Source organism: Mus musculus, chromosome 7 (assembly GCF_000001635.26).
Source record: "Mus musculus strain C57BL/6J chromosome 7, GRCm38.p6 C57BL/6J".
Lineage (NCBI taxonomy): Eukaryota > Metazoa > Chordata > Mammalia > Rodentia > Muridae > Mus > Mus musculus.
The window spans coordinates 4,070,320-4,092,048 of record NC_000073.6 but is presented as its reverse complement, the minus strand read 5'-3'; the positions used below and the strand labels follow the sequence as shown (position 1 = coordinate 4,092,048).

At 42.3% G+C, this 21,729-nt stretch overlaps 1 protein-coding gene and 1 long non-coding RNA gene across 7 annotated transcripts in view; both read left to right on the top strand.

Annotated features, from left to right (window-relative positions):
• The window catches only part of 9430041J12Rik (RIKEN cDNA 9430041J12 gene), a 46,604-nt gene extending 28,680 nt beyond the window's left edge, over positions 1-17,924 (top strand). The window contains exons 7-9 of the long non-coding RNA NR_033568.1: positions 15,765-15,834; positions 16,554-17,216; positions 17,787-17,924. This is a non-coding gene — a long non-coding RNA (RIKEN cDNA 9430041J12 gene). The remainder of the gene's footprint in view (positions 1-15,764; positions 15,835-16,553; positions 17,217-17,786) is intronic.
• Positions 17,925-18,481: 557 nt separating this feature from the next.
• The window catches only part of Lair1 (leukocyte-associated Ig-like receptor 1), a 66,495-nt gene continuing 63,247 nt past the window's right edge, over positions 18,482-21,729 (top strand). For all 6 annotated transcript variants that reach the window (XM_006540176.4, XM_017322358.2, XM_006540175.4 and 3 more), the window contains exons 1-2: positions 18,482-18,634; positions 19,012-19,255. The gene's annotated coding sequence lies outside the window, so the exon portion shown is untranslated. The remainder of the gene's footprint in view (positions 18,635-19,011; positions 19,256-21,729) is intronic.

Below are 21,729 nucleotides of genomic sequence, written 5' to 3'. Positions count from 1 at the left end.
ACACCTAAATCTTAAAAAATAGAGCCAGGTAAAATAGTGGCTGGACAGAGGCTGGAAGATCTCTGTGTATGAGGACAGTCTGTTCTACATAGTGAATTTTTAGACCATCAGAGCTATATAATGAGACCTTACATAAAAATATTAAAATGAAAAAAGAAAGAAAGAAAGAAAAATGCTTTTTCTTTGCACCAGGAGCTGAATTAGGAAGCTTTATTTTTGCATCCATCATTTCTGAGCACAGGGCACAGCTGATTGAGGAGCAAGGGAAAAAAGAAATGTCAGGAATTAAGCCGGATATGAAGAATTTAGCCCTCCCTAGGATACTGGATGGGGGTTAAATGTTCTTAGATAAAGTTCACTGAAGATGACTAATTACTTCCATATCAGATCTTTCAGCCGGCCTACCACAATGTTTCCCCCCAGGTACCAGCAATTTAGTTGCTTGACTGAAAGCTGTCTAGACGTTTCCCCTTTGCCTAAATTCTATCAGGAGGTTCCTGGGAGCAGAACGGGCGACTACCCCAGGGAGGACAGTGACAAATCTGGATCCGAATCATGAGCTTAGTTACCAAGTTAAGCATCTAGCAGGTCTGTGGGTGACACCGCTGCTGTGTCTGAAGGCTCACTGGAGTAGATAGCCACTCCCTGGGGGCATCATGTGAGCTGCTAATCAAGCATCTGCTTCCTCAGCCATTATTCTAACTGTGGTGAGTGCTTTAAATACCCTGCGGCTGCTAAGAGAGCCAGGGATCGATCGAGCCACTGACACCTGGGACAGACGTCAAATCTGACAGGCTCCCCAAGGTACTTTGTTTCTACTGTTGGGACCACAATTATCATTGTGACTGCCATGCCAACAGCATCTCTGATTTGAGTAACTTTCCTTAAGCCTTGACAGCTTTAGAGAGCCCTTAGATGATCTTGCCAGTAACTGCTCCAGATAACTTTATCAGTGACCACTCCTGTCCGTCCCTTCACAGCTGTGTTACTCTGGTTGGGAAGGAACAGTACCAACCGGTGACAGCTAGTGTGTAGTCTCGACTGGCTATAAGCAGGGTTTCTCTCACTATTCACAGAGAAGGCTGGGAGACTTCCCTGGCTGTGGTTTGAATGAAAAAAACAAAACAAAACAAAAACAAACGCTCCCTGCCACATAGCCTCATGTAGTTGAACATTTGAACATTTACCCCCAATTGGTGGTACTCTTTGAAAAGGTTATGGAACCTTCAGGAAGTAGAACATTGCTGGAGGAAGTATATCACCATGGATGGGCTTTGAGGGTTTATAGCCTCATCCCACTTCCTGATCTCTCTCTGTCTCTGTCTCTCTAGCTCTCTGTCTCTGTCTGTCTCTGTTTCTCTGTCTGTCTCCCTCTGTCACTCTCTCACTTTCTCTCTGTCTCTGTCTCTTCCTCTCTCTCAGTGACTGCCTGTTTCTGTCTCAGTCTGTATGTCTGTCTGCCTCCTGTGTGCAGATGAAAATGTGACTAGCTCACTTTCTACTCTTGCTACCCTATCTAGCCTTACATGTTTCCATTGTTTTCCTGATATGAGGGACTTGATTCCTCAGGAATCCTAAGTCAAAATAAACCCCTTTCTTCCTTAATTTGCTTTTGTCAGGGCATTTTATAACAACAACTAACTAACTAGCACACCCCTTTTCTGCATTCCGTCATTCATGTTCATATAGTGTGGGCCACAGTAAAACCTGTTAATGATTGCATTGCTTAGTTATTGTCTCTATAGTTCGTAAAGTGAGTTGGGTTAGTAACACAAAGAGCACAAGACATCTATGGATGCCAGACCCTGGCACACTCAGCAGGCTTGCAGAAGTCAGAGAAGCACTCAGCAGGCTTGCAGAAGTCAGAGAAGGCATAGCTATAAGCCCCTACTACTGAGCATTCAGAGAGCCTCAGAGAGTTCCTTTCTCCAGCCGCCGAGTGCTGCTGAGAGGTGTCCTGATTAAGGACATCAGAGGGACCCGATGCTAAAAGAGCTGCTTCATGACTTCCATCTCAGTTGAACAAAATGACCCTTAGCCAAGTGAAATAATGAGAGTTCACTGGGAAGGCCAGATGCACCCTCCTCTACTGTCACCCATCTTGGTGTCCTCATTTCTGTTTTAAAAACCCACTGAGTCCCATTGGTGCCATCCCTATACTCTTGGCTATGTGGCTATCTACTGATGTGAAGTCAGCCTACAGGGGACCACACCCTTGAAGAACATTGACTCTCCTTCTCTCAGCAGCTATCAATTGTCAATAGATCCTTGGCTGGGGCTGGGATTTTTGTGCTCACCTTCCTGCCCCATGCTGGGATCTTATCCGACTTGAGTTTGTACCGGTCTTGTGCATGCTGTAACAAGCACTGAGTTCATACGTGCATCTGTCCTGTTGATTTGGAAAACACTGTTTCCTTGTGGTCATCCACCTCATCTGGCTCTTAAAATCTTTCTGCCCCATCTTAGGGCTGAGCACGCCATAGTCTCTTCTTCTCTGAACTTTGACAAGTTGTGGGTCTCCATGACCCCATCTTCTAGAGAAAGAAGCTTCTCTGAGGGTTGAGAGATGCACTAATCTATGGATATAATGATAAGTCATAATATAATATAATATAATATAATATAATATAATATAATATATCTGTTTAATACTATATCCATTTAGCAGACTAATAGTAGTAGGTTCTCCACTATGGCCTATGACCTTTCTAATTATAGGTTCTTGATGAGAGTTTTTTGAAACAGCCATGCTGTTTTTCAGTGGGCAAATGGCTAAACTGTGGCACATAATAGAATACTATCTGGCAATAAAAATGAAAGAGCTCCATTTTTTTTTAAAGCTAAATTGTCATGGCACCAAGCTATCTCCTAGCACCAAAACTCCTGCTCTAAGCCTGAGTCAGAGAAGCTTTTCTTTGCAGTGAATGGCAGTGAATGCAGAGACTCATGGCTGTTCGACGTGACTGTTGAGTGTGCAGCCCTAAAATAGGATATTCACATTGTTCCCCTTGTAGCCTGGGGAACATTGAAGAAAAGGGGGTAGGAAGAATGTAAGAGCTAGAAGATAGGGAGAAGATAGCTGTGAAATGCTTTCTCCCTAGCAGGACCCAGCCGTTGTAATCATGATCTCCCAACAGTTGTGGTCACCTGCACTGGGCCTTGCACAAGATTGGGCCAGTTATCAGTCAGTTATGGATAGAGCAGTTGCTTGTGATGTTCCACCTTTCTGTGCTGAACTACTGGATACTGACAGATTGGCGGGTTAGGTGTATCATTGCCTTTAGTTTTGCACCCACTGGTGAGTCTGTCAGGCTCCAATGAATAGTTTTAAACTCATGGTCCCACAGATGGCCCTAATTAAACTTAGTGGGCCACAAAACAAAGCAAAAGAACATGAATATGAGGAAAAGACTTGTGCTGAATGGGGAAGGGAAATAAAAGGTGTGGCTCAGTGGTAGAGCCCCTGCCTAGAATCCATCAGTGAGAATATAGGGGCATGGCTCAGTGGTAGAGTCCTTGATATCATATGTAAAGAGCTAGGTTTAATTCTAAGAACCAAATAAAAAGGGCGGGGGGAGTCATTCAACTTTTGGGGACTTCTGAGGGTGGCGGAGCTCTCCTCGGCCTCTTGAGGCTTGATGTTTCAGGAACATCCCTCTGCCTCTGAGTTGTGATCATGTCTCTAGTTATTGCCTACTGCCTGGGTTTGGAACCATGCTATTATTGCTTTGGACTCCACGACTGCATGGTAATCACCCAGCAGATCTAGTGTCTATAATTACTCCGCTGGCTGTGGGAGTTCCTGGTACAATGAGCCAGCTGGGCTGCAATTCCTCATCTGATCCCAGTGACTGTACATAGTTACAATCTGGTGTCTAAAACCCTGTCATCATTACCCGCCCTGTATAGCAATTTATTTTACTTATTAATAATGGCATTGAAGCTCCTATGTTTATGTTCCTCTTTTGGATGCTTCTAATGCTATCTTTTTCTTACACATGAGAGAAGTTAAGATATCTTATCACCTGGCAAAATAATATTGCAGACACTAGCCTCTGCAGATACACAATGGGAGTATTATAGACTCACCATGCACAGATCTGTGAGGTGTGTACTGTACAACTCAGAGGTTACTATGCCACATATGTGAGGTGCTCCTTGAGAGCCCCATCCCCATCATAGGCATTCAGAAGTCAACTCAATGCAGAGCCATGAGAAGGAAGGGGTGGGTGGCTGCTGAGGAAGATGGATGAGACTGTTTCAGGGTTGCTGCAATGACAGACCTCTGTGTGAGTAGTTCCGCTTTATAAAGGAAGTCTAGGAAAAAGAGACTCACCACTGGAGGTGTCTTCAACTTGGGACAGTTTGTGATACTTGCTCTTTTACTCAGGGTAACTTCAAAGAGTGACAGGGCCCCATGTGATCTGGGGTCAACCACCTGGCACCTTCTCTCTTCCTACCCCTTTACTCTAGACCCAGCATTCTGTACTTCCTGAGGGTCTGTGGCCCTCTAGCTCTCCGATGCAAGCTTCTCAACTATCTTTTCTGATCACTTTAAGCAGACTGTGAACAAGCTCACAGCAGCCTGCCATCTGTGGGGAATTCATTTCAAGACACCCAGCAGATGCCTGAAACCACACGAGTATTGAATCTATATATATACTATGTGCCTGCATCCCCCCCCCCCCCCTGCAAACCCCTGCCAAAGCTCAGTGTATAAACTAGGCACAAGGCCTAGCAGCCATCACTAAAAATAAAACAGGACAACCATAAAACACTGTAATAGAAGTTATTACCATATCTTTTGGGCGGAGTATTGTTTTGAGAAAAACTTCATCAAACTACTCAGAGAGGCACATAATTGAAAAGGTATACACAGTTTACTCCTGGAATTTTCCATTCAGTATTTTGTGGCTATGGGTGACAGTGGTTGATGAACTGCAGTGAGGTGCAACTATGGTAAGGGGACTCCTGTATTGTACCTGTGGCTTCCAATCTTGTCTCTCCTGTTGGTCTGCAGGAATACAAATGTAACCAAGGAGATTTGTCTGTCTGCTTTCTATCTTGGTAGATAGCAGGAGACTGGAAAAGTATTTGTCAGATTACCCCATTTTACAAAATCCACTGAAAACTACTCGCGCGTGCGCGCACACACACACACACACACACACACACACACACACAGAGAGATAGACACAGACATAGACACTCACAGACACCCCCTCCCACAGACACACCTCCTATATACACCCACAGACACCCACAGACATCCACATATACACTCACAGACACACACACACACAGACACAGAGACACAGACACACATAGACACACACACACTCACAGACACAAAGACACACAGATACACACACATATACACAAACACACAGACACAGACACACAAGATTTTAGTAGTTTTCAAGACCCATCTCTCATCACTACTTCCTAACCCCCTCTCTCTTTTGCTGAAAGCGTTTATCTTCCTGACAAGTCTCCCTTGCAGTTTTCATCCGTGTATACGTGTCTTTGTGTGTGTTCCTGACCCACTGCAGGGTTCCTTGTATGCATGTATTGTTTGAATGTAAAAAAGTGTCAAGTGGGGGAGGGTAAAAACCTACTTGAAAGGAATTTTTTTAAATTAAAACACCATATTCTATTTATCCTAAACATATACAAAATTTATTTTAAAAGCTCTTCATGTTGTACACTTAAACTATATACAGTGTAAATAGTTTAAAAAGTATTACTTGTCTAAACTTATCAACTTTTATAAACAATTTTTATAAACACACACACACACACTACAGTTGCTGTATTACCTATAATTTGTAACAGGCTCCCAGACATTAGCTCAACTGCTTCCATGATGGAAGTAACTTTCAGACCATAAAACTCAGCATGTAGCCAGTACTACCTACCAAAATGAAGAACTAACCCATCAAAATTCACAGTTCTAGGACAATCTCTAAATGTACTAACCTTACTAACCTTTTCACCTCTGTAGTCTGTTTCTGGATAAATGTTCTTGCTGACTGAAGTACATTAATTCAGGGCATGGTTTTCTTGTTTAAAAGCTCACCCAAGAACTGCTTAGTCCATGCTACACTGGGATCCCAAACACCCAGTATAGTTGCAGGCTGGCTGATTAAAATTTTTCTATTGGCTTAAACCCATGTCTTAGAGGTCTTTTCTGGTAGATACCCCACAACAGAATTCACCCCAATTATAGCACTGGGTTTTTTTTGTACCAATTGCAACATTCTCTTGGCTGGGCCACCAGGGGAAGTGCTCCTTGACTGGTCTGGGTAGGAATATTTGGAGAGGCACTTCACTGTAGACTTTCCAACCAGTTATGGCTGAGGCTGAAACTTCAGGAGCCAGGGTTGTGTGTTGACAGCAGGCAGCTGCAACTGTTGTGTAGCTTCTGCAAGGTATCTCTAGAATACTCAAAGTTGACTGTGTTGGCAAAAGGACAGCTAGGTTGTCCAACTTAAGTTATCACTTAGATAGATTGTTCCACATCTCCCAACATGCTTATTTATATTCAGGAGGTTAAGTATCAGAGGGGTGCTTGCAATAATAACATAATTTAACATCAGTATTTACTGATATGTGCCACCACATACAGTTTCATACATTTATATTTTTGTTTTTCTGAGACATGGTCTCTCTAGGTAGTCTAGACTGTCCTGAAACTCACTATGTAGACCAGAATCAATCATGAACTCACAGAGGTCCCCCTGCCCTGCTTTAGATTAAAGAAGTGCCTCTGTGCCTAGCCCTATACATAGTTTTAATATCAATTATTTACTCTTTGAAAATTTCATATATGTGTACAATGTATCTTGATCATATCCATTTCCTACTACCTCAATCTAATTCTTCTCATGATTTCTTCCAACATATTTCTATTCCAATTTTATGTCTTCTTTTTAAAAGTTTCTGTTTGTTATTTAATTATTTGTTTATTTGTTCTAAACCCTAAGTCCAGGTACTTGCTGCCTGTGTATGTATGTATGTATGTATGTATGTATGTATGTGAAGTTATGCACTGGGGCATAGGTGAGCAACATACAAGTTATCACTCTTCCACAGAAAAATAATTCTACTTCTCCAAGAAACCATCAATGTCCAATTCCTCAGCTACTTTTGAGTTTTAAGCATTTAAGAGTATGTGTTTGTGTGTGTATATATATATATATATGTGTATGTGTGTGTGCAAACGTATGTTTGTATGTATCTGTATGTATGTGTGTGTGCATGCATGTTAGAGTGAGTGAGTGTGTGTGTGTGTGTGTGTGTGTGTGAGTATAAGTGCTCTATGTGTATGCCATGGCACATGCATGGAGGTCAGGAGAAAATGTTCATGAAGAGTTGGTCTTCTCCTTCCATCTCATTGAGACAGAGTCTCTCTTGCTGTTGCTTCCGAGTGATTTTCCTGCCTCTGCATCTCATCTCAGTGCAGAAGTGCTGGGATTACAGACATGAGCTCCCACATCTGGCTTGCTGTTGGTTTTGGGAACTGAACTCAGGCTGTCATGTTCGCTCAGAACCTTTATCTATGGAAGCGTCTCCCCAGCACCCCTCTCCTGCTCCTGACAAACTTCTGCTCTCAAGGGAATGATTTCCAAGAATGACAGACGTGAAGTTGGCACATTACCCCCTCTCATATGGAAGAGCACAAATTCTGAGACGAACTAGACTGGTACCGTGTGTGGGTGTCCTTCTTGGCACCTCGTGCTATTATGTCATCTGTCACTCTTGCCAGAATGCCCCTCATCTCCCTGATTTGACAGGCTTTTAACAGATTACTTTCACCATCTTATCCAGGGCAGGTTAGAGGTAGCATCTTAGGAGAAGCCAAGGGGAGTCCATGTAACTCTACAAATGATAGCTGAGGGTGGAGGTTGTGAGATGTGTGCTGGCCTTGGAGAGTTGTGAGGAACAGACACACATAATTTGCTGAGGTATGAGGAAAAGGAAGTGTGGAGAATAATGCTGTATTTTATTTTAGACTAAAAAACTAGAAGATTGGAATTCTTATTATTTAACACAGGAATCACCATAGGGAGAGGAGCTTAGGATAACACCTGTCTCATTTCCATATATTGTCTCTCTCTCTCTCCCTCCCCCTCTCTCTCTCCCTCCCCCTCTCTCTCTCCCTCCCCCCCTCTCTCTCCCTCTCTCTCTCCCTTCTTCCCTCCCTCCAACCCTCACTGTCTGTATACATGTAAGACACCACCATATCTGCATATCTGATACAGTCTTTGCAAATTAAAATAGATTTTTCTGTGTATGTGTGCATGAGTGTGTGCATGTTCAGGTGTTCATGGAGTTCAGATTCCCTGGAATTGTAGTTATAGGAGGTTCTATGTCACCTGATATGCGTGCTGAGAACCAAACCCCAGGTGCCCTGTACGTGATAGTAACTGCTGGGCCATCTCTTGAGCTCTATTAAAAAATTTTGTGCATGGGTATTTTGCCTACGTGTAAGTCTTGTTCTATATGCATGTCTAGTGCCCACAGAGGGTAGGAGAGGACACTGGGTCACCTGTGGATAACTGAGATATGTGGATGTTGGGAATTGAATCTGAGTTCTCTGGAAGGATAGCAACTGCTCTTAATAATTAACCACAGAGCCATCTCTCCAGTCCCCAGGTTTGTTTGTTTGTTTGTTTGTTTGTAAATAAGATTGTTACTATGTAACCCAGGCTGCTCAACTGTCCATTCTCCTACCTCTGCCTGCCTCCTAAGTGCTGAAAGAACAAGTGAGCCCCACCTGTTTTTTTACTTTATTTTTATGCTTTAGTTTGAGCGGTGTCTTTTGTTTTCCTTCCACTAAAACCAAAGTCCTTGTCACCTCTGTTTCAGTGAGTCATTTCTACCTCTCTGAGTCCACCTAGCTGAGGACCTCATCTCCTGCTGCATCTCCATATTTCCAGTAACTTCACTGTTCATCTCTGAGGTCTCCACCTATCCCATTCTGTGGCTTTGCTGAAGTCCTAGTTCCTGTTCTTTGCCATCTGTCTTTGTCCCACACCAGCTACTTTCACTTTCAGAATGGGCAAACCCCAGACAGTTGTATACTTACCCAAAGTACAATCGCCTTTCTCAACTTCCTTCCTTGTTCTATTTTCATTTATTTACTTAGAGACAGGGTTTCTCTGCATAACCCCAGCTGTTCTCGAACTTGTTCTATAGCCCTGGCTGGTCTCCAGCTCACAGAGGTCTGCTTGCCTTTGCCTCCTGAGTGCTAGGTTAAAGGTATTCATCACCACTGCCCAGTTTCTGGCTTATTTTAAAATTGCAAACTCTTGCTCTTTCTTTCTGTTTTTGAGAGACTCCAGTGTATAATGTTGTGTCTTATTTGCTCTTTTTCCTGTCGGGGTCCAGCCTCTACACAGGATCAGAGTTCTCTACTGGAATCAGGGATATCTGGAAGGCACATAATAAACAGACACAGACTACTTTTCACTGACAGGCACTTTTTCAAGTCTCTCTCTCTCTCTCTCTCTCTCTCTCTCTCTCTCTCTCTCTCTCTCTCTCTCTCGCAGCTTGAGGCTGCACCACACTGCATTCTCTTGTGCGCTTTGCTTTTCTTCAACTTCCACACTTGTACACACCCCTGTGCATCCCCTTTCACTCACACATACACTCTTCACATTCACCTCACACACACCACACGCACTCTCCTTTCACTCACACACACTGGCCATACACATTCTCTCTTCACTCAGTCTTCACATTCTCTCTCACATTCTCTCTACTCACCTCATGCACACCGCAATCTCACCTCACTCGCTCTCCACTTGCTCTTCCACCTTTTTCTTGGCCCAGTCTTTTATTAATACTCCAAAAGCAGGTTAAAAAAAGAAAAAGGACATTGTATAGTCATTGCTAAATCAAATTTAAAAGAATAACCACATCCCACAAAGAATCAACAATTACAGTTGTCCCACAAGGTTTCAAGCTTCCCTGATTCCCAGGCCTATGGTCAAAATAATAATAATTGCAAACTTATCATTATTTAAACTTTAACTTTGGACTTATTATACTTCAGAGCTCAGAGCTCCAAGGTCAGACACTTGCACTTTCCTGTCAAACTCTGAGGATAAATGATGTGGGCACAGCTGCCAAGCAGTGGCCAGCAAGAATCAAATTAACCCTTAACTCAGTAGTTCTGCTAGCCTTCTGCTTCTGTACATTGCACATAATGACTCTCCTAAGAGTCCCAATGTTTTGACTTAGTTTTTACTAATATTTAATTTTATGCACTCTATACTTTCTTACCCAGGAACTCTCAAATATTTTACAAAACTTATTTCATAACTTCAATATTTTTTCCTTTCTTGAGGTCTCAGTGTTGGCTCTATTTCATTTTCTAATAATTTCTTCAAAGTTTATTTGCAAGTCAAACATGAATCTCAACTACCATTGTGCAGTTATTGCTCTGTTTCCAAGATGAGAACAAACAGCATGCACCTGGGCCTTTAGGATTGTGCTGTGCTGTGCCGTATGCCTCAATGTTTAATTGTTTAAGAATCATTACATCAAGGAACATCTAGTTTCACAGATTTCACCAGAGCAGAAGGAGAAAGAAATAGAAAAGTCAGATATAATAGAATAATATACACACCAAGGCCTACTGAAAAGCAGTGATGAACAAATAAAATCTATACAGCCATGGTTCAGGGCTAAGATTAGGAGAAATAGGAACAACTGTTTTCTTTTTTACAAAAAGAGCTGCCATGGGTTACTGAGATGTCTCTATCCTGGCCTACTGTGGGCAGTCCCTTATTTCAGATGGCAGGTCCTCTGGAGGGATGTGTCTCATGCTTCTCAGGGTCTCAAATGCCATCCGTTTTACAAGGAGCTGCTGCGAGCTTCTGAGATTTTTCCATCCCAGCCTGCTGCTGGCATTCCCTGTCATTGTATACTGTCCTCAGCATTTCCCTAATCTTTTCAGTGTTGGAGATAAAGCCCAGGGGCTGAAACATGCCAAGCCAACGTGCTTTATCACCAAGCTGCATCTCCATCCATTAAAAAATTAATTGTTTTATATGTATGAGTATTTTGCCTTTAATTATATCTATGCACTACATTTACATCTGGCGCCGTTGGAAAGCAAAAGAGGATATTGGATCCCCTAGAACTAGAGTTACAGATGGTTGTGAGCTGCTATGTGTGTTGGGAATCTGGATTCTCTCTGGCCCTCCATCCATTTTTTTCTACAGTGAAAAGCTTAGTCCATAGTAAGCTCGGCTGTGGTTTAGGACAGTTAAGAACAAACCACAGGATGGCTTGTCAGCAACTTTGACATAGAAAAAGGAGGAAGTAGTCAGAATCAAAATGAGTTGATGACATAATGGTACACAAAACCAGAAGGTCATCTGTTTGAAGCCAGCCTGAACTGCATAGGGAATTCTTTCTCAGATATCCCCTCCCAGAAAATGGAGTTTCGGGCTGGGGATGTAGTTCAGTTATAAGAGGGGCTTACACTTAGCATGTATGCAGAAAGCCTTTGGTTGGAGCTGTACTACAGCCTGAAGTGGAAGTGGTGGTGAACTCCTACAAAAACTCAAGATGTGGAGGAGGCAGGAGGATCAGAAGTTCCTTGGCTTCATAGAGAGTTCTAGGCCAGCCTGTGCTACACAGGCTTTGAGAAACCAGCCCAACTCCGTTTTGTAGTCAGGTACTGTGGGGCATTGGGCTATGCACAGACAGGCTGCTCTCCAGTCGAGCTGAGATGCTGAACCCCGGGACCTGGTAGTGATAATTTACCTACATGGGACAGAAGGAGTTCTCTCATGTCTCCTGGAACTCTGGCTCCTGTCTAAGTTACCACCCCCCTCAGCCCCCACAAGAGAAGCATGGTTAGCAGTCACGTAGGCAATGTCCCAAGCTTCTGACCTTCAGGCTAGACTCCTCCCCAGTTACCTAACAACAGAAAAGATAGCAACATACTTTAAAAGGGGCTGTTTGGCCCCTCCTTTCTCTTTCACTTCTCTTACTCTGTTCTCTTACTTTCCTCTTCTCTCCCTCTCTCCCTCTTACTCTCTCTTTCTCTCTAGCCTTCCCCCCTCTCTTCTCTCTCTTTTCCCCCTTCGTCTCTTCTTGGCCATGACCAGCCTCTCTCTCTTTCTACCTTCTCTCTTTCCCCCTGCCTTTCTACAATAAAGCTCTAAAACCATAGACAGTCTCTGCTCATCAAGGCTGCGCTCACTCTCGAATGCATGGGAACCTCTCTTCCCTCTCTCCCATAACCCCAGGGCTACAGTGCAGGCTTCCCCTTGTCCACCCCCCACCCCCCGTCGAGTGGGCCAGAGGCTTGGATGCCCACCCAGGGCTGAGTGGAAATCGTCTGGCAGCCTTCCACGTACACCTGTCCAGAGCATAGGTGGAACTCTGGCCAGATGTGGGTCCTCCCTCCCCCCTCTTCCCCAGGCCCCTTATTAGTTCCCACAAGGTACCACTTTGATACGGCAGCTCAGTGAGGTTTCTGTTTACTGTAAAACTTATGTTTCTTGGGGTTGGGCTGTATATACCCCTGTAATCATAAAATATCCTGTAACAAATGTTCTGGGAAATTTTTCTTAAAAGCCTGGTCTTTGCTGAGAGAATAAAATAGTGAGTCACTCTTCATTACAGAAAGAAAACCCATTTGAAGACCATTTTTCTGTATAATCACTTCAAAAACATGAATATCACTTTGGAGGTAAGAGACATCTGGCATTTCTTAAATTAGTATTGCAGAGAAAACCATCATTTTTAATATTAGCCAAGATGTCAGTTTTTGTTTGTATTAATGATATGACTACATATTTATTGAGTGATGTGTGCTATTTTTATACAAGGATACCTGTGCAATAATCAAATCAAGGTATATACTGCCAGTAAAGTTTCGCATAAATCAAAAGCTAAGAAACTTTCAAAGTTTTCACAGCTTTGTCTTCAAGACAGCAGTGGAGCTCCAATCAGAGAGAGCAGTGGGACATAAGGACTGGAAGGGTGGAATTGGTAACAGTGATGGTGGTTGTTTGTGCATAGAGTCACAGGGGAGATGGTACCCAAGGCCCTCAGGTATGAGAGTACAGAAGGAAATAAAAAATGGAGATCCAAAGTGAGAGACTAGAAGTGGGGCTTCTAATGTGGCTATTGATTTAGAAATGGTTGAGTGCCGTTTCTTAAAGACTCTTGACTTGGGGTTTTCTGTGACACTGAAGACATTAATTGAAGACAAAAAGAGTGACACTGAAGGCATTAATTCTGCTTGGCAAGGCTTACTCCCATATGGACAAACAAGACTCTGGTGTTCCTGGTTACAAACATCTCAGGGAATATGACTAAAGAGAACCATATCTCCTCATGCAGTCCACATTGAGAATCTGGTCAGAGGACCATAGTCATTACTATAGTCAGCTTTTCCCATTAACATAAATCCAAGTGAAAATAACTAATCTGTAGGATTCATATCAGAGAAAACAAAAAATTGGGGGGTTTTTTTGGAGAAAAGAAAGAGGAACTTCAACCCAAAAGACTCACACATTCCAATAGATGCAAAAAGATGCAACACAGAGGAGTAAAAACTCCACTTTGACAAGTCATTACTTCACAACATCAGAACACAAACAGGATGATGTAACTAGACTGCCAGATCAAGGTTTTGCTGTACTACTATTAGGCAGTTTTAAACACTGTGATGGTTAGAAGCCCCATTTCTAGTCTCTCACTTTGGATCTCCACTTTTGATTTCCTTCAGTACTCTCATTAGTACAATCATCAAGTGATGATTGGCCCAGGAAGTGGCACTATTAGGAAGTGTGGTCTTGTTGGAGTAGGTGTGTCATTGTTGTAGTGTGATGGTTTGTATATTCTTGGACCAGGGAGTGGCACCACTTGGAGGTGTAGCCTTGTTGGAATAGGTGTGACCTGGTTGGAGTAGGTGTGTCACTGTGGCTGTGGGCTTAAGACCCTCATCCTAGTTGCCTGGAAGTCAGTCTTCCACTAGCAGCCTTTGGATGAAGACATAGAACTCTCAGCTCCTCCTGTGCCATACCTGCCTGGATGCTGCCATGCTTCCACCTTGATGATAATGGACTGAACCTCTGAACCTGTAAACCAGCCCCAGTTAAATGCTGTTTTTAATAAGACTTGCCTTGGTCATGGTGTCTGTTCATAGCAGTAGAACCCTAAGACAAACACCAAGTTGAGGAATCAAATAGAATTTAGCCCAAAGAAAGAAAGAGAGAGCTCTTAAACCATTTAACACAGAGAGAAGGAAGTTTCCAGAGGGTACAAATTAAATAGTATCTTGGTGTAAAAATCTAAAATGTGAGTGAGTGCTAGCTGACAGGAGCTTGATATAGCTGTTTTCTTGAGAGGCTTTGCCAGAGACTTATCAATACAGATGTGAATGCTTGCAGCCAACCATAGGACTGAGCACAGAGACCCAGTGGGGGAGTTAGGGAAAGGACAGAGGGATTGAAGGGGTTTGTGACTTCATAGGAAGAACAATATCAACCAACCAGACCCCCCCAGAGCTTCTAAGGACTAAACCACCAACCAAAGAGTACACATGGAGGGACCCATGGCTCCAGTTGCATATAAGGATGACCTTATCTGGCGTCAGTGGGAGGGGAAACTCTTGGTCCTATGAAGGCTTGCTGCCTCAGCATAGGATAATGCTAGGGCCATGAGGCAAGAGTGGGTGGGTCGGGGAGCACCCTCATAGAAGCAGGGAGGTGGGTGTGATATGGGCTTTGCAGAGGGGAAACCTGGAAGGCAGATAACATTTGAAATGTAAATAAATAAAACAACCAATAAAACACTAAGACAATTAAAATGTGGAGAAAAACAGCAAAAAGAAAAGAGAAACACTGCAAAGAACTATATGGAAATTCTGGAAATAAAAACATTGATCAAAAAATGTAATATATGAAGCATTGCTGTCAGATAAAATTATATAGAAAAATACCAAAATATCACAGATGAAGGGCAAGATCAATACAGTAATACATATATAAGTATATAAAGAAAATTTAAGTAAGAACATGACCAAAAATTTTAGGACACATTCAAAAGACAAAGTCTACCAATATCTTGGATAGAAGAATAAAATCAAATTGTTGAAATAAGCTTTCCTATGAGATTATTGTCAATAGTTTCCCACACCTAGAAAATTAATAGACATCTAAACAGAGAAAGAATTCTTAACTTCAAATGTGTGGTATCAGAAAAAAAAATCCCTCTATGACATACCATAATTAAAATTCAAATAAAATGACACTGAAAACTATAAGTGAAAATACAAAGTCACATATAAAGACAGGAACACTAGAATAACAGTGGGTCTGTTGTCCACAATACTATAAGCTAGGAGAGTATGAAACAATGAACTTCAAACTTTAAAAGAAAATCACCAACCAACATTTCTATACCTAATAAGTTATTTATTTAAGGCAATTTAAAAGAAGAATTAAGGCAACTCTAAAATATTCATTGTTACTGTGCATTTGTGTGCATGATGTGTGTGTAAGTATCCGTGGGCATGTGCCATGGTGTGCACATGGAGGTCAGAAGATAACTCTTAGGAGTCAGTTCTCTCCTGAAGAGCCAGCATTCCCCCATTTTAGGCTTATAAGCCATCTTACAGTAAGGACAAATTAAGCTCATTCCTGTTTATGATTAAACCTCTATTTCTGCAGGATTGGGCTGTGCCCCACCTGTAGCTTTAACTACAAATGATTCTACATTGCCTGTTCCAGGAATGGAAATCATGTCTGTTTCACAAAGTTGTTTAAAACCGTCTTGCAAGCCTACCTCTGTTTCAATAAGGTTGGTATAGCTATCTTGTTATGACTACCTATTGTTACGACTTCCTTGTAACCATGTCTGTGTCTCAGGAGGTTGTTAGGATTAGCTTATGATGGTTTGGCCTGATAACTGTACCCATTCAACCCACCAAATCCCATATTTGGAAATCCCCTACCTCTGAGCTAAAAAGCCTTGGCTTCCTCACATCCAAAGCTGACCTCTCAAACCCGGCCATAGGGGTGGCAGCCTATGTATATGAATAGAAAAGGCTGTCCCAATTAATTGCTTGCTTTAATTAATTTGGCTATGATGATTTGGGTCGTGGTATTTTTCCCCCCATCTTGGGGATTAGCACTTCCACTGTGGGATCAGAAGATGCAACTCAGTTTACAGAGCTACACCAGGGCAGGGGCCTCACCCACTAACTTTTTGTTTAATCTTTTCTATAAACTATTGGGGGTAAGGTGAGGAGAAACAGGTGCTTTTTTTCCTCCTCCCAATTTTGACTAAAACTCCAAATAAATCCACTTTTTTTTAGCTTACTAAAATTAAAGGAAAAAAAACCCACCTAGTCAGATATTTCTGGGAGCCAAACTTCTACCAGCCTGCTTCCCCAGATAATAGCTGTACATTTGTTGAAATATCCACAGTTGTCATCTTGATTCAGCTACCCGAATTTGGTTATGGCAGGCAAGGACCTCCTCCCTGATTAAACTACTATTTTTCTTCATTTAATAAAGGTAATGGCAGAATTGACTCAACTCTCAGAGCAGTGACTTTCCTAACTCCTGGCTATGGTCGAGTTGCTTCAGTGTCGCCAGCTTTCCTGTTGCTTTCTCCTGGGCCAGCTCACCACTTCTCAAACTACACACTTTTGCAACAGCAGCAAGATCTTCCTGACATCTTCCTCAAGCCCAAGTTTTGGTTGTAGTTTATCTTATTTTACTTTAGTTTTGCCTTGGACCACGGAATGGATATCTTTTCCATCAGTGAACAGGCTGCATCTTCCACTGTGGCTCACTGCATGCTTGAAGGACAGCCATTAGTCTGTAACACTGTGCAGTGTTGTCCTTCAGGTAGCTGCCACAAAGATAACTCTATTCTCTTCTCAGGCTAAGCTATGGACTCTCCCCTTCTGAGCAGGCGGGGGCACCCTGGGTACCCCCCTTCTGACATTTCAAGTCTTTGTGAGGCTAGGCACTTCCTCTCCCACTGAGGCCAAACAAGACAGCCCAAGCCGTGCCCTCATAACCGATTCCCACCAGTGGAACGTGAGCAGGAGTGACTTGTGCCATTTCAGTGTTCTAAGAGAGAAATGCTGGACGGGTGCAGGGGGAGAGGAATCCGTATCCACTGCAGTGAGAATAGCAATTTGTGAAATCACCATGGAAATCAATATGGAGGTACCCCCACAGTCCCCCCCAAAAAAACCCTAAACATAAAATGGCTATTTGATCCAGCTATACCACTCCTGGCTATATGGCCAAAGGAATCAAAGTCACCATGCTACAGAAATTCCTGCACATGTATGTTTACTATAGCACTATTTACAACAGCCACGTTGTGGAAAAAAGCTAGGTGTCCACCAGTGGATGAATGGATAAAGAAAATATGGCACATAAACAAAGTGGAATTTTTACCTAGCCATAAAGAGGAATAAATTTGTGGCATTGTCAGGAAAATGAATGGAACTGGGGATCATTGTATTCAGGGAAATAAGATAGACCCAGAAAAACAAATATAAAATAAAATATATGTAAATACACACATACACATACATGTATATGTATATGTATATGTGTGTGTGTGTGTGTGTGTGTGTGTGTGTGTGTGTAGGTAATGGGGGAGTGAATAAAGTACAAAAAGTACAAGGATGTACATGTGTGAAAACACCATGATTAAACCCATTTACTATAGAAATTTAATAAAAATAAAGATAAAGATAATAAATGGATATACCATGTCTCTCTCAGGTTCAAGGCCTAGTGAAGTGAAGCCAGAGGAGACCTGGTTACCTCAGTTATCCCAGGAAGAACTCCACATGCCAGCCTGGATCTTCCACATGGTAGTCTCACCATGGCAGAATAAAAAAAAAAACTATCCTTTTTTTTATCTTGTTTAAGATTTTATTTTGAACTATGTGTGTAAGTGTGCATTTGTGCATATACATACAGGTGCCTGTGGAGGCATCAGATCCATCAGTGGCATCAGATCTCTTGCAGCTGGAGTTAAAGGCTGATGTAGTTTCCTGATGTTGCTTTTCAGAGCCAAACTTGGGTACTTTGCAAGAACAGCATAAATTCTTTACTACTAAGAATACTAGCTAAGAGCTATCCTTCTTAGGTCCAGCTTGGTTCATTTTTTAAAGCATATAAATGACTTCAAGTTTTATAATCTTAGAGGAAGTTTGATATATATCTTTCTCAGACAATGAGCTTCATTGACATGTGTATTTCAAGTGTCCTATACATATAGACCCAATCAACTCCATAGTCACCACTGTGAAAGTGGACCATTTGATCAGAAAAATGATCCAATATATATAAGGTTACATGAAAGGGTGGCTTAATTAAGGCTCTCCATTTTATTTTAGGCATGTCAAGCACAGTGATATCAAGTTCAAATTTAACTGTGCTTCAAATTCAGCAACTGAAATCTCTCTTAGCAGGTCAAGGTCAACATAGCTGACATAAACCTGATATGTGGATCAGAGATGGTTTTCGTGGAGGACATGGGCATATTCAAGACTCTTTTAAGAGAACAGTTCTCCTTTATGTCCCAGTCAAGAGAAAGAGGAACCAAGCCCTGTGTGAAAAACTTGGTAAGAAAACCACAGTAGTTACAATATAGCATCTGATAGCCGTAGCCTGGACAGCTGTGGCCAGGCTGAAGCTAAGGGAGACAGCATAGTGCCTACCGTGCTTGATTCCTGAGTTTCTCTTGTCACATTTTAGAACCACAAAAGCCTAAAAGCTGTGAGTTTCAGAGGCTGCAAAATCAGGTGCCTAAACCCAAGTCCTGCTTTCATCCATGATGTAGAACTGTCCTGGTTCAAGGGGAAAACAAAGTGACAGAAGGGTAGTTTCTATCCAGGTTTCCTGCTTCACTGACCCTAGCTAGAACCAAAAGCTGAGAGGCCAAATTAAGCCTAGATTTCTAGTAAAGTAGTGAACATTTAAAATTGGAGTTTCTTTTCAGGTCCCGAGTCCATGTGGTCTGAGAAGAGAATGAAAGTTTTTTGCAATAAGTTTTGATGATGGTCTATCTTCAGTTGGCCCATATCAAAAGAGCTGCTGTTAGAGGAGGAAAGGCTGACAGGGTAACACTCAAAATTATTTGAAGTCCAACTCACATTTGGAACTCACCAGACTTCAGATTTTAACTCTTCTCCAGATTAATTCTCTTGGCCAACTTTTGGGTTCCATGGATTTTATCTAGATAGGTAAGACCTTTAGTTTTATGTATGCATCTTGTTCACTCCCTCTTGCTCTCTTCTTCCCTCCCTCTTTGTGTCTCTTTGTGTGTGTCCTGTTATTTTAGCTCTTGGTTGAGGGGCTCTCGAAACCAAAGGCATCTGATCCCCAGGAGCTAGAGTTAAAGATGGTTGTGAGCCACCTGCAATGAGTACTAGAATTTGAATTTTGGTCCTCTCTCTGCAAGAGCCTTACACACTCTTATCTACTAAGCCATCTCTCTAGCTTTGAGAAGAACATTTTAAACTAGGGATAAAGACATTGTTAGAGTCCAGTACAATGCCGAAGTCACCTATCATTTCCACAACAGCAGATAATTCAGGATTTTGTCATGTTCACAGCTGATGACTCTGAGTTAGATACACACCCAGCAGTTACCCAGTCTCAGGTTCTACCATTATGTCACAGAGGGTGTGATGTTAGTTTAAATTGTCAACTAGACACAACTTAGAATCACCTGGGAAAAGACTGTCATTGAGGGAATTTCTACATCAGGCTAGCCTGTGGGCAGATTTTTTGGGGGTGGGGGAGGGGAGTTGTCTTAAGTGAATGATGTATGAAGATTTATCCCACTGTGGGTGGCATCATTCCCTAGTCAGAGGCTCTTGAAGTGAGTGAGAGCAAAAAAAGCAAACAACATAAGCAAGCAAGAAAAAACACACTTATTTCTCTCCGACCTCAAAACTAGATATGATGTGACTGGGTGCTTTAAACTCATGCAACTGTCACTTCTGAGCTGTGATAGACTGTAACCTGGAACTATGGACTAAATTAAACACTTTCTCCCCAGAGTTGCTTTCTGTTTTCAGGGTATTTTATCAAAGCAGCAAGAAGTGGAACTAGAAAAGATAAGAAAATAAATTGTCCAATGTAGAAAATTTGCCGTATCAAAGTCCAAAGCAAGGGCATCAAGGCAGAAGGCAATGCCCTTACACACAGCTCTCAGCCTCTATTGCAGAAATGTGTGGCAGCTACTATTAGCTTTGCAGGGATTTGTACTGGCTTCTTGGAGGAGCTTGGGAATCTTTCCCTTTGGTGTTACATAGAGCTTCAGGCTTCTAAGTTCCCACTAAATGAAAGGTCAAGGTTAGGGTTGTCTATGGAGTGTTACAGCATGTGCTTGCTGTGGTGTGAATGTGAAATGACCTATATGAGCTCATGGTTTGAGCACTTGTTCAGTGAGAAGTTTGTGGAACCTTTGGGACATGCTGTCTAGCTGGTGGACATAGGTCACCAGAGGTGGGTCTTTGAAGATTATAGCCTGATCTTGTTTCCAGCCAGGATCCCAGTTTCCTGATCCATTAAGATGCGAACAAGATACACCGAGAGCTTCTTATATCACACACTTTCATATGAGTCTTCAACTTCAGGCACTGAACTTATGATGAGCAACTGGTAAATCTTGGATGGTTGGTTTCTGAGAAAGGAGATTCTCATATCTAAGCAAGTCTACAAGGGGAAGTGACTTGCTCAGGTCACTGAGGCCGTGGGAGGCTGAACCAGAGGAGGAACTTACCCTAACGTCTGACCTTGCAGACAGTCTTTTGAAGCCCTTCAAAGCCCTCAAAACCAAGTTTTCACTGAACACTTGTTGGAATGGTCAGATCCAGAGCAGTGGTGACTGCAGACCCGGGTAAAGCTGTAGAGTGGTAGGACTGCAGTTATTGGCAGTGGGGCGTCAGTGTGAACAAGTGCTCAAACCATGAGCTCATATAGGCCATTTCACATTCACACCACAGCAAGCACATGCTGTAACACTCCATAGACAACCCTAACCTTGACCTTTCATTTAGTGGGAACTTAGAAGCCCGAAGCTGATGATACAGTAAGTCTAGTTCGAATTTTAAAAAAGCATATTTTATAAGGTCCAGCAATCTTGATCCTTGCTATCTGCTCAAGATATTGAAAAGCTGTGTCTTCACAAATAAACTTGCTAATGGACTTGGAAAAAACGTGCATCACTAAGTGAAAGAAGCTCATCCCAAAGGACCATGTATGATCTGATTTCAATTGCAAGATGTTCTGAAGAAAACAAAACTCACAGAGGCAGGAAGTAGTTGTGCATGCAGCTGAGAAACAGAGTGCTAGCCTAGCACGTGTAAAACCTTGGGTTCCATGATAGTTTTCATTGTCAGCTTGGTGATATTTCATAATACTTTGGAAACACAACCATGGGTGTGTCTACAAGACAATGATCCTCAACTGTGTGTCAAGACATCTTGGGGTGTTGAGTGTCCCTTTCATGAGGTTGCACTTCAAATACCATACACATCAGATATTTATAATTCATAGCAGTAGCAAAATTACAGTTATGAAGTAGCAACAAAAATAATTTTGTGGTTGGGGTCACCACTGCATGAGGTACTGTCTCAAAGGGTCTCAGTCTGAGAAGGGTTGAGAATCACTGCTATAAGGTATCTCCAGAAGAGTTTAACAGAGCTGA